This window comes from Lemur catta, chromosome 13 (genome assembly GCF_020740605.2).
Source record: "Lemur catta isolate mLemCat1 chromosome 13, mLemCat1.pri, whole genome shotgun sequence".
Taxonomy (NCBI): Eukaryota; Metazoa; Chordata; class Mammalia; order Primates; family Lemuridae; genus Lemur; species Lemur catta.
In genome coordinates, this window is record NC_059140.1 from 19,458,639 (window position 1) to 19,472,090 (window position 13,452).

A 13,452-nucleotide genomic window follows, 5' to 3' on the forward strand; every position below is an offset into this window, starting at 1 on the left:
CTAAAAGAGTCTTTCATCCCATGAAATTTAGTGTTTTCTTCCTTTTCTCATTGTAAACAACTCACTTCACAAATGCAGAATAATGATAGTAGGTTTAATAATCAAAAGTCATGGGCCGGGTGTGGTGGCTCACGCCTGTAATCCTAGCACTCTGGGAGGCAGAGGCAGGCAGATGGTTTGAGCTCAGGAGTTCGAGACCAGCCTGAGCAAGAGCGACATCCCGCCTCTACTAAAAAAAAAAAAAAAAAAAGAAAGAAAGAAAGAAATTAGCTGGACAACTAAAAATATATAGAAAAAATTAGCCTGTTATGGTGGCACATGCCTGTCGTCCCAGCTACTCAGGAGGCTGAGGCAGGAGGATCCCTTGAGCCCAGGAGTTTGAGGTTGCTGTGAGCTAGGCTGATGCCACAGCACTCTAGCCCGGGCAACAGAGTGAGACTATGTCTCAAAAAAAAAAAAAAAAAGTCATGAATACCAATAGAAAATAAATGTTTTATCCTTCCCATACTTTGCTTCTGGTCTCTGTGGCTTCCTCTTTCTTTGAGAAAATTTAGTGCTAGTGAGCACAGTTGGGTCCTATGACTTTATAGCCCATACTTTGTGTACAAAGCAAAAGTATGTTAATTTAAGAGATAGTTCAAATGTTTTGTCTCATTTTACAACAGGAGAACCTGGAAGAATTTACTATTTTTGTTTAAATAGACTTTTATAAGGCCCATCAGAGCCCAGCAAATTATGACGAATTATGGTTTTAGTGTTTTTTTAAGAGACAGGGTCTATCTAGCTCAACAGTGAATACGAAGTATTTAATACAGACAATGTGATAAAGATAAAAACTGCAACACTTTTTGTTTCCAGATTCTTTAACAAAACATTGAATCACTGAATACTGAATCAGCAGAAAGAGGAAGGAAGGAAGGAAAGAAAGAAAGAAGGAAAGAAGAAAGAAATGTTGATATTGGGAGAGTTAGTCTAGGCTGTCTTTTATAACAAGTACATTCAAGGAGCAAAGGGAAAATTTTTAACTAACTTATGCAGCACCTGTCAAAGTCCAGGGTTGAATCTATCTAAAGAAAACAATATGGTTAGTTTCTACATTAAGGAGCTCCAATAAATTCATTTGAAATGTCTAAATGTATGCTTATTGTGACTCATTTTTTTCCTGAAGATACAGCCATGTTCCTATCTGTTATATAGGCAGTAACATTCAAGATAATTCTACAGGTTCAGTGACCAAACGGCTAAGTGTCTTGAGAACCCTTTGTCCTTTACCATATATATAACACACCTATGCTGGAGGATCAAAGAACAAGATGGGGTCAGGGAAGGGTGCTCAGAAACTGGGATACACATTTTTTATAGAAAATCAGGGAGGAAAAGGATATACTATTTCAGGTGTGTTCACATCCCAATTCTTCATTCAGATATTCCTACTCAGAGACAAATTTTCTTAAAACCAAGATGCCTACATATTTTTCTCTTGCCATTTCCTTAACTTAAAATTCCTTCTCTTCTCTATTCCTTCTTTTAGGGTTGCCAGACTTAGCAAATAAAAATATGGGATGTCCAATTAAGTTTGAATTTCAGAGACATAATGAATAAATTTTAATAAAAGTATATTCCGTGCAATATTTGGGGTATACTTATCCCAACAAAAAAAGATTCATTGTCTATCCAAAATTTGGATTTAAACAATGAATCATTTTTTAGTATAAGTGTGTCCCAAATGTTACATGAAACATATTTACCCAGAACATTATTTTTTGCTTATCTGAAATTCTCATTTCCCTGGACATCCCATGTTTGATCAGGTAACTCTTACGTAAATTCTCCCATCATTCAAAGCCCATATCAAATCCCATTTCTTCAGTGACTGCTTCCCTATCTATTTTATTTTTTAAAGCATTCATGCATTTATTCCTTCAATCAACAAATATGTATTGAACACCAATTCTCCTCCAGGAACTGTTAGGCCCTGGGGATAAAACAGAGAGCCTGTGGTTCAGAGGATAGTCTTGAAGACAGGCAAGCATGACCAGGGAACAAATGCCACAGAAGGAAGATATGCAGGGAGGACCACAGGAGTCCCCAGGTGAGTTAAACAGCTTCCCCCTTGGTAAGCTGTATCTAGTACCAATATGTGGAGCTGTATCTTCCACTTCTCAGCCTCTCCCTAGCTAGTACTTTGTTTATGGTAGGCAAGTATTTGTTTTAGTGTAATGAAGCCTTTTTGTTTTTTTTCCCATTCTCTTACTCTTCATTGGAGCTATTAGAAACATAACCAGAGAACTGGGTTTGGTTTGTTTCACTATAATCAAAGTGAGAAATTGTGCCTTTTCCAATGTGCTAAATGTGACAGGCTTTGCTTTATGTGCCTTGCACAGTCACGTAATCCTCACGCTGACATCATGAACAAAGTACCATTTATAACCCATTGGATTGAAGAGGAAACAAAGACAAAAATGGTTCAGTTAATTTGCCCTAAATCATATGAGTAAGAAAGGGGGAGCTGGGATTCACACCCAACAGGCTGGCTCCAGACGCTCTATGATAGAGTAATAGGAGTGACTTAAAAATTAAAATTAAACAGCTTCTGGAATTTTCTTCTGTTCTTTTTTTAAACCTTTACATTTCAAAAGAGTAATTCTTATTATATTTCTGATGATCCACAAATGTAGGCTCAAATACAATTCGAGAGGAAGAAATGTTAAGAAGGAAGCCAAACTGGTACTGTCTCACATAAAAGAAGCATATGTTAGTTCATCGTGTTTCCCTTTATTGTAGCCTATGCAAATCTCTCTGGTGTGTGCTACAGACTAACGTCTAGATCCAAGGGTGGGCACTGAATACACATCAGTTGCTACAGACAATAGAAAATCTGATTGATCTGAAAAAGCAGAGTCAGGAAAGCTTTTTCAAATAACTATTTAAGGTTCATTATTATGGAGTTAAAATAAGTTAAAATATTCTTAAATATTTGCTAAGAAATTTTGAGGAAACCTAACATGGGACAGAGAGAAGTCCTTGGTAGTAAGTACTGTAGCTTTATTGCCTGACCTACAAAAATTCAAACTGAAGTATGCTGAATGTTTTAAAGTCTTAGTGACTTCCAAAATGCATCCTGTGTGAGACTATTGACAAATGTTAAAAATATCTATTTTCCATTTGTATAGAACGAAAATGCTTAAAACATAAAGAGATTATTAAAAATTTGGAAGCACTCCAAACATTCTTTCTCTAAACACAGTACTGCCTGTTCCCACTCCGTGATGGATGGGATTTCTAGCAAATACATCATGACTTAAATTTTAGCTACCTCGGATACCAGCAGGAACCAAATAAAAAGCATTTTTTGCTATGGAAAGAGATGAAGAATCGACAGTGCCCATAAAGGGATTTCATCTTCAGGAAATAATTGCTTTGCTTTGGGTAACACAGATTATTGTGGTTTGGCCTCAGTGTTTATGTCCCACTTAGATTAATGCATTAGGAGAAGGCTAGCTTAGGGTAGTCTTTGTTAATAAATTATGTGTTAAGATAAGTAAAATAAATAAAATGTCAGGACAGACCTGTTTGTCCCTAGATGGCATACTGATACCAAAGCTAAGACTCTATTAATATTTTTTAAAAGTCTGTTAACTGTTAAATATAGTTTATGGCCTCTTTCACTTTCAGAGTCGGAGGATAATGCAGAAATGTGAATTTATTATAGCAAATTTTGTTTAATACCTTACATAAATCAAATGTTTCAAAATCTCAAAAATATACCAAACCCTCTTATTTTGGGTAAACTGTCCTACATATAAATTAACATGAACTTCATATATAATTGATAATAGCATGACATTTCAAAAAATATAAAATGTCAACAGGGACGTCGTGAGTAAACATGTCACAAAAGCCTGTGTTTATAACAATAAAAGATAAATAGACTTGGGGGGAATAATAGACGCTCTGAGGTTGAAAGAACTTTAAAGGTTATCTAGTTCACCTACCCCACTTTAATATGCTCTGTAGTGTCTTCTCCAGAATAAGGCCAGTTCTGTCTTGAGAGTGGGTGAGTGTACAGTAGCTCCCAGGAGTTCATAGGCTTGGGTGGATGATTTTCCACCCAAAAATCATCACTGGGACTTACTGACAAAGAACAAGAACGTGAGGGAAAGACAAACAAGTTCAGGGAGGGACTTTAAGAGCACCTGTCTTCCCTTTCCCACAACAAAGCTTCCATCTTCCTCTAACCTTCCACCACTTTGCCTTCCGGCCCTTAGAAAGAGAATTTGGGTGCTCAGGGAAACACACAAGGGTGAGCTGAGAACCGCGGACAGGAAAATTGGTATGAAATGAAAGCAAGGACAGGAAAGGTGTGGGGGTCGGCAGGACAGCATAGAGCTCTGATGGAGGGCGGCAGGTGTCCTCACATTGGCCTGGAGCTGGGGACAAGCCATATGATCAAAGGCTTTCCTTTGTTTAAAATTATGGTAAAAAACAGCACAACATAAATTTTACCATCTTAGCCATTTTTAAGTGTACAGTAACTATATCCATATTGTTGTGCAACAGATCTCTATCTAGAACTTTTCCATCTTGCAAAACTGAAACACCATACTCATGAACAACAACTCCCCATTTCCCTTGTCCCCCCAGCCTCTGGCAACTACCTTCTACTTTCTAAGAGTGTGACTACTTTGGGTATTTCATACCAGTGGAATCATGCAGTATTTGTCTTTTTGTGACTGGCTTATTTCACTCACCACAATGTTCTCAACGTTCATCTATGTTGTAGCATATGACAAGATTTCCTTCTGTTTTAAGGCTGAATAATACACACACACACACACACACACACACACACACACACACACACACACCACATCTCTCTCTCTATGTTCATCTGTCCTTGGACATTGCAGTTGCTTCCCCCTGTTAGCATTGTGAGTAATGCTGCGATGAAACATGGAATGCAGAATACCTCTTTGAGATCTTGTTTTCAATTCTTTCAGATATATACCCGGAAGTGGGATTGCTGGATTGTATGGTAATTCTATTTTTCATTTTTTTAAGAACCTCAAAACTCTCCTTATTTAACCATATTGCTATGTGTTTTTTTTAATTGCCTGTTCTTACAGCTCTGTCTTTCCAGTAGAGGCTCTTAAAACTATCCAGGGACATCTGGGAACAGCATGTCCCTGGCTCCTCCTACACCGATTAGTGCTAATGTCTGAGACCAAACCAAGCCTTGCTGTACTGCTTTGTACAGTTCTCCAAAGATAAAACTCACTCCAGCCATTCCACCATACCCTTGGACAGGGGATAATGTTGATTTCCTCTAGTAATTGTTTTTCATTTTAGCTTTAAGACTTCACTCAAGAAAGCCTCCCAGGGACACAAACACAATTTATATTTCAAAGAAATGGTCTTCTTCCTTTTTATGTTTGAGAAAAAAACTGAGATATTTTTAGAGTGGAGGAAAGGGTATTATTTTGGGAGGCTTGATATGAAACGTGTAAATATGTTTATGTGTATATTATAATAACTGATGAACATAATTTATAAAATTAGATAATGCCCATCAAAAACCTAAGATTAAGGTTATCTTCTGCAAATTAAATTAGTGAAACAAACATGTCAAGGAAAAGATAGGTTTGCTGCAAAAGTCTCCTGAAAGAATGTTTCTAGGTAAAATTCTCAAAAAGCAAAGCCTAGAAGCCCAAAAAATCTTGACTAGGTATGGAGAAATTTTTCAGTTGGATTATTATTATGAAGAAAGAAGGTGTGAACATCAAGGCAATGTTCATTTCAGTAAGGGGCCAAAAAAAGGCAAGTGCAAGGCAGAGAAATTCTTCCATGTTTATCAAGTATTACTCAGAAGAAAGCAATTCTACATCTGGGACAGAAGCTGTGTTCTCTCTAGAGCTTCCTAGAGTTGAGAAATCTGGAAAGCAGGGAGAGCTCCCTGTATTTTTCATGGCCTGGGAAAAAACAGCCTTCAAGTTATCTATCTCCCTTTGTTCTATATGGACAAGGGAGCTCCAAGGGACAAGCTTGTCCAAGGGACAAGCAGAATTTCGAGTCCCTCTATGGTACCCTGATACTGCAAAGGCATGTGGACGGAGGCCATGGAAAATAAGTTTTCTCTATTGCAATTAAGAATAATTTGGCATTGTGGTTCAAATATCATCTATCTTGTGAGTCGATTTAAGGCATCAGTCTTTGGAAAGTTGAGAAACTTCAACCACTCTGTACCAGCAAAGCAGAAGATAAGACACTCACAGGAAGAACACAAGCCCCCTATCATTTCTGGAATTAAGGAAACTAAAAAAGTAGCCAACTGCTTGGAATAAAAATGAACTATTACAGCAAAAAAAATGATATTTCTGAAACACATGTAACAAAAATTCAAAATGCACTCCTCAATAATTATCAAATGTTAAGAAAACCTTCAGTGAAACAGATGGAACAAATTACAGCAAATATTTGAATATTTATTGGGGCTGCAGCAACTTTCCAGACAGTCCAAAATTCCAGAGTGATATATGTCAAGATGGAGATTTTGGGGGGTTCTCACCACATCTGAGAAGCTCTGCTCTTTCTATTAGGGACTGAGTAACAGAGGAAGGCATGCTGGTCAATAACTTCCAAATCAGTGAGATTTTCTGTTTGTGGAAATGAGATATGTCGTAGGAAAATCAAGTCCATATATGAGTAAAGTATGGTGCCTTACAGACTTTATCGGAATTGACACCCATTGACTTTTTTAAGTATATATTTTATGAGAACTCAAAAATGTTTTTAAACAAAGCTTTCCCACATAGTATCATCAGCCTCAGTCACTCTATAATTAGGTTCAATGAACATGTCCCAAATACCGGAGAGTTTGTCAATAGTGACATATTTAGTATATTTTATGTATAAAAATTAAAATGTTTGCACTCCATTGCATTGAATTACATATCATATTCCTCTTTTCATCTCTACTGTTTCTTCTTAGAAACTTTGAGAACTAAGTTTTCTTGTGGTAGTTTGTATTTTAAAGACAACATATTTTAAAGACAAGTTTACTGGGAGATTATATAATGTGAAGACAGAACAATCAACTCATAATAATAAGAGTGAGACATTTCCATGCCCAAGCCCTCTTTCCTTTCAATAGCCTGCTTGAAATTAGGTTTCCTGGAAGGGATTATTTTTGAGGATGAGGAAAGAGTAGTTTGAAAAGAAGAAATGAAATATTCCTCAAGATATTCCATAGCAACCTCTCCTTCTATCAAATAAGGAGAATGGGCTAAAACAAAATCTAAGTACAGTCAGACCTACAACGCTTAGTGACTCTATGAGCATGAAGCAACATACAATGGTAAAAGTGAAAGACTGACAGCAGCCAGCAATAACTGCAGTGGAAGGTTTGAGGTGGTACTTACTAGTACATCATACTACCACATTATTTTCAAAACGAAACTTGCACATGAATTGCAAATTCCAAATTGACTAATTCATTGGCAGAAATAAATTCACATATAAGTATTAATCAATAAAAAAGGGTAAAAAAGAGGGTAACACTAAAAAGAAATATTTGATAATCCATCAGCATAAAAGTACCACAGTTAAGGCAGAGTAACATTTTTGACCAACATTCCCATGAGACTAAAATAGTTGTAAAACCTAAAAAAAAAAGTCTGTTTGAAGATATCAGAGAGCTAATAAGATAAAAAATGTAGAAAGCCAAGGAGGTTAAACAAATGCGGGAGGCCATTTTTCTCCAAGATTTGTTCTTGGAATTCTAGAAGAGAGAGTAGAGAGTATTAGCTGCCCAGTTGGCAACCTTCTAGGAATGGAAGACACTGGTTGGAGTCTGATTCATAATTTTAAAAAATAAGCAAGAACTGAAGGAGGCAGTGTAACATAAATGAAACCCATTAGAAAAAAAAAAAGACAATGTTATCAGATTCATGGTGGTTCCAGGTACTGGAAAGTCTGTATTTTAAAAGTATGCTTATTATATTCAAGAAGACCACAAACAAAATTGACATTTGCATCAAAGATCTAGTCAATCTAAAAATAATGAAAATTCTAGAAATAAAAGGCACAGTAAAGTAATTGAAATTAGAAAGGCATGGATCCAATGAGCAGCAGAGTAAATACACCTGGATGAAAAGAGAACTTGTGGACTGGCAGATAGACCAGAAGAATAAATTCAAAATAAAGGATGGAAAAATTGTAGAAAATATATAAGAGAGAGTAAGCAACTCAGAAAGCACAGTAAGGAGATCTAAAGTATGTACAATCTGTACCTGAGGGGAAAAAAAGGACAGAAGTAATATTTGCAAAGATAACGGCTGACAGCTTGCCAAAATTGAAAAGAGATAATGAGCAACACCTGTAAAATCACTATGAAGCCCAAGTAAGATAAACAAAAATGAACATATAGATAAGCACATTGTATAAAATGTTGAAAACTAAAAACAAAGAGAAAATATTAAAGTCAGTTGGGAGGAAGGGCAAAAGAAAGACAAGTTGCTTTTAAAGGAGCAGCTTTGGAATTAAGAAGAAAATACAATTATAACTTCAATGTGCTGAAACAAATCACCACTAAAATAGAATTTCATACCCAATTAAAATATCCTGCAAGAATACAGATAGCAAATCATAAATGAAAAAAAAAAAAGCAGCTAGAAGCCCCTCCCTAAAGAAAATTCTAACTGTTGTCTTCAGGCAGAAAGAAAATTATCCCATATGGATGCTCAGAAATACAGAAAAAAAAGAAGAAGAAGAAGAGCAGCAAAATAAGTATTTGGATAAATGTAATGAATATTGACCTACAGATGAAAATGATGTTTTCTATTATTTAAGATAGTGAGGCATGAAATTCACAACATCAATGGCATATGTCAGGAGGGGTTATTTGCATTATCTGAGAATAAGACAGAAGTACCAAAACCTGGGCTTGATAACTAAGAGATGCATGCTGTAAGTTCTAATGCAACCACTGAATTAATAACAGCAACAGTGTTTAAAACTCCCAATTTAACACGTAAGGGAAAAGTAACGGTAGAAAATAATAAATCCAAAACAAGGCAAGAAAGAAAAAGGGAACATCAAATACGTTTTCAAACAGAAGTCTTTGGTAAAATTAAAGATTTAAACCCAAGTACATAATAAGTCATTAAATATAAGTGAAAGGAATTTTCAGAATAAATAAACTCTTAAGTTGCTACAAAAAAAGAGATATCTTAAATTTAAGGAAACAGGAAGGTTACAAACAAAAGGATACAAAAAAATGTGCCATGGAATCACGACAAGAAGAAATCTGTTGTAGTCATGTTAAGAACTGATAAAATTGACTTTAAGACATAAAGCATTGCCAGAGATAGACTGGAGGGATTCCTGGTACTTCTCATCGTGTCCAAATTTCCTCTTTTTCTGAAGACACCGCCCTAAGACCTCCTTGTATCTTAATCACCTCTTTAAAGACCTTATCTCCAAACAAGGTTACATTCTGAAGTACTGAGCTTTAGTGGTACCATACATGAATTTTGTGAGGACACCATCAATTCATAACAGGAGTAATTCCTGTAACTCACAGAAAACACCTATCTGATGAGTTTGAAACTCACAGAAGATAAATAACAGTTTTTACTAGAATCTATTACATAACCAAAGCCCCAAGACCTCTGCGGTTTACAACACAAACTCATACTGGCTGTGGCTGCTGTGAGTTGGCACCACGTGTCTTCTCATTCTAGGCGCAAAGGAAGAGTTTTAGCTGCCATTTGCCATTCCCATGAAGAATGGAAAGAGAAGAAAAACTATGGTGCAAATACACAATGGCTTTAAGAGTTTCTGTTTGGAGGTGGCATACCCATCACCATGACTTACTTAGCCAAAGCAGTTCCTGTGGCTTGACACTCACACTTGACAACTGGCTAGTCCTTCAACAGGGAAACACTGCAAGTCAATTTCAACAGGTGTGGCTGTAGAATACCATTACAGAGAAGTAGAAAGCAGTCAACAATCTACCACAACTAGGTCATGGATTTCCAGAAATGTACTACTCATACGCATTCTAAAAACAAAGTCAAAAATGTAAATCACAGAATTTTTGTCACGTTTGAGAGAAACAATAGGAGACACCAGAAAAACACACGGGTTAATTTCTTACTTGAAGGTCATGTGATACTAGTGAACTAGAAGGCATGATAAAAGTTGTGTTCTGTCGAGAGGATTTGCTTCAAAGTTCCACCTCGGACTGATTAACCAAAAAGCACTGAATTATAATCTACAGAGCTTAATGATTTTAGACACAGAAAATGTTTATCTGACAACAACCACAAAGTAACTAAGACATAGGAAGGTTAACAGAGCCAAGCCTTGTTAAAATGACAAAGATGAAATCTGTCCACCTACCCACCTCCTTGCCCTTATGCCCAACCCGTCACCTCCCACCTCTACTCCCTGCCTTATTCTCCAGTGACTTTTTCTCAAGTCTAGTGTTATCTCCTGTCTTTTCTAGGCTGGGCATGTATTTTTCCCCAGTCTCTTACCAAATGTGTTGGTTTTGGATTTTGAGTTTTTCTGACTCTATGTTGAATTATGGCATCCCTGTGACCCCTTTTAGTCTCCGATCTCCCCTACTTCAAAGGTAATGACTCTCCTGATTTCCAACACCATAGATTAGCATTGTCTGGTTTTGTCTGTGCTTTTTTGTGTCTGCCTTCTTTCACTCAACATTAGATTTGTGGTAGTAGATTATTCATCCTAACTGATGTATAGAAGTCCATTGTGTGACTAAATCACAATATATTTACCTGTTCTACTCTGGGTGGACAATTGGATAGTTTCTAGTTTGGAGCTATTATGAATGGAGCTACTATAAACATTCTAGTTCATGTTTTTTGGGGAACTCAATTTACAAATTTCTTTAGATCGCTACCTAGGACTGGAATGACTGGGTGATAGGGCATGTGAAGATTTAGCTTTAATCATTTTCCAAACTGGTGGTACCATCCTCCAGACTTTTAATAAGGATTCACATTCATTCATAAAACCCTTAACAGTCTGCACAGGATTTTCAAAAGAAGCAGACCTTGAACCTGGCTCTTCTGATTCCAAGCCTAGCACTTATTCCATCCAGTAAATTCCAGATCCTTCCACCCTATTTTCCTTTCCTCAATACTATGCTACCTTTTTCCTTTAACTTCTCCTCACAAATGAATAGCTAGTCATTCATGGATCATTCTTCCCAGGGTTTTTTTGTTTTGTTTTGTTTTTGTTTTTGCCTCAAAGAGGATCAGTGGTGACTCCAAATAACTCTACTGGTGGGACTTACAGTTTCCATAAAAAAATCAATCTGTAGGAAGGAGGTGGAAAGAAGAGGGAGAAAGATAATTTCAGTCACAGGAAAGTGTTCAACAGAATCACTCCAATCCCAGTTGGAGGGTGATCTGAATAGAGCTGCCCCTGATGAAACACAATGGAAAACAGAAAACTCATCTTCCATCATGTGAACTTTAGGGCAGACATGCTGGAAAACTATTACACCCTGGCTTCTCCAAACCGATACAGGGGACCCAGAGGGAAGCCTCAGAAATCACATTAAACCACCATCCCCACATCTCCACCCAGGAGGCCATGAGCAGGAATCTGCTGCTGGTTTGTTGACGATGGCCTGCATGGGAGGCCCGTGCGTGAAGAAATTGAGCAGGAAAGATGAAGAAAGATGACAGTGAAAATCAAACCCCAGCCTCCCGACTACCCCTCAGGTGCGCATCTGTTCCCCAATTCTGTGTTATAATTAAAGAGAATGGTTTTTATACATTTAGATACTTTCAATGCCTGGATTTCAATGTAGTTGAAGTAAAGGGTACTAATTAATTGTGAATCATTCCAATACTTGAATATAAAACCTCTGGAGCCTAATGTGCAAATTTATGTAAAAACAATGTGAAAATTAGAAATGCATTGGCACATTTTTTTAACCAGAACTGTAGCACTCTGTCTAGTCAAACAGACTGCTCATTTGCAAGTTGTCTATATGCAAAGCATTTTGCCCCTGGGAGCCTAAAATCTCCTTAGCAAGTCATCTGAAATTTGAGAAGAGCTTTGTTCTGAACCTGATTTCTGCTCTCTTAACTGTTTCTTCTCTGCTTCCAGCATTGTGGGCAAAAAGCCTAAGTATGGATTACACCTGGCCAACCCAGCAACAGGCATGGCCCAAAACATAAGGCTCGCCCTGGGACACCCATTTGAGTTCAAAGGAGGATGTCTAAATAAGCTTGTCTTGAGCCATGTGCATTGGCCTTGCACTGCAGCCTTTCACATTTAAGAAAAATTTCAAAATCCAAATGCTTCCAATCTGCAGGGCTCAAATTTCCCTTTGCAGATCAGACCTGGTGAAGTGAAGAGGCTATTTGCTGTTAGGTCCTAGGCTAGCAGCTTTCTGACTTTCACCTTTTGTTTGAAGGTAAGAGAAAGCAAAGAAAGTAAACTGATCAACACTTCTGCACCGTGTCCACCTCACCCAGCCCTGGGGGAGAAGAGCCAGCACTGGCAGGTGTGCTCGGGTGCAGCAGCAGGGGGCGCATGTTGTCCGCCCTGGGGTGGTCTGGCGCCTGACAGAAGTGGGCCAGAGGTCAGTCCCAGAGGCTTGGCGATGGCACGCCCAGGAGTGGGAGGAGAGGCCTCTTTGGGAATTACCTTATCATTTAACTTTTCAGGTGGGGGAGGAGGAGATGGGAGAGATCGAAGGAATTGGCTAGCAGCCAGGCCAGAGCTAATGGCAGCTTGCCCATGCTCGAAAAAGCAGACAGTGGGACAAGACCTCTGAAGAGGTGCTCTCCTGGACAGGAGCCCCATCAACAGTCACTGTCACCGGTAAGGAAATGGCTCAGGTTTTTCCCAGTAGCTCAATTCCAGATCAAAGAGACAGCATCCCTCGGCCCCTGGAGCTCAGACATTTGACTCTATTTACTCCTCTGTCCGAAGGCCCACTCCACTGGCCGCAGCTCACATGGACTCAAGTTATGGAAAAGCTTAACGTTCTCATATCGAGGGAATGGCTCCGCAAATACTGCTTTCCGTTTTGACTAGTAAGTTCAGTTTTCACCAACCTGAGTACAGTTGTTGTCACCCTGATATACTAAGGCCGTGATGCTCAGAGTGTGGTCCTGGATCAGTGTCCATACCACTGACTGTGAGCCTGCTAGAAAGCAAAGCCTAATCCCAGACTTCCAGAATCAGAATCTGCATTTTAACAAACCTCCCCACTGTGCCAAAATGATTATTTTCTGACCATAGTTAGAAAGCCAAATTCTAGTATTTCCAGGAACCAGATAGGTAAAAAGCACTTGATTTCTTCAACTCTTAAGTCCTCATCTGTAAAATGGGCATACTAATCCTGCTTAATTTAAGATGCTTAAATTGAATAATAAATTATTAATTTGTCCTACAAATTGTGAA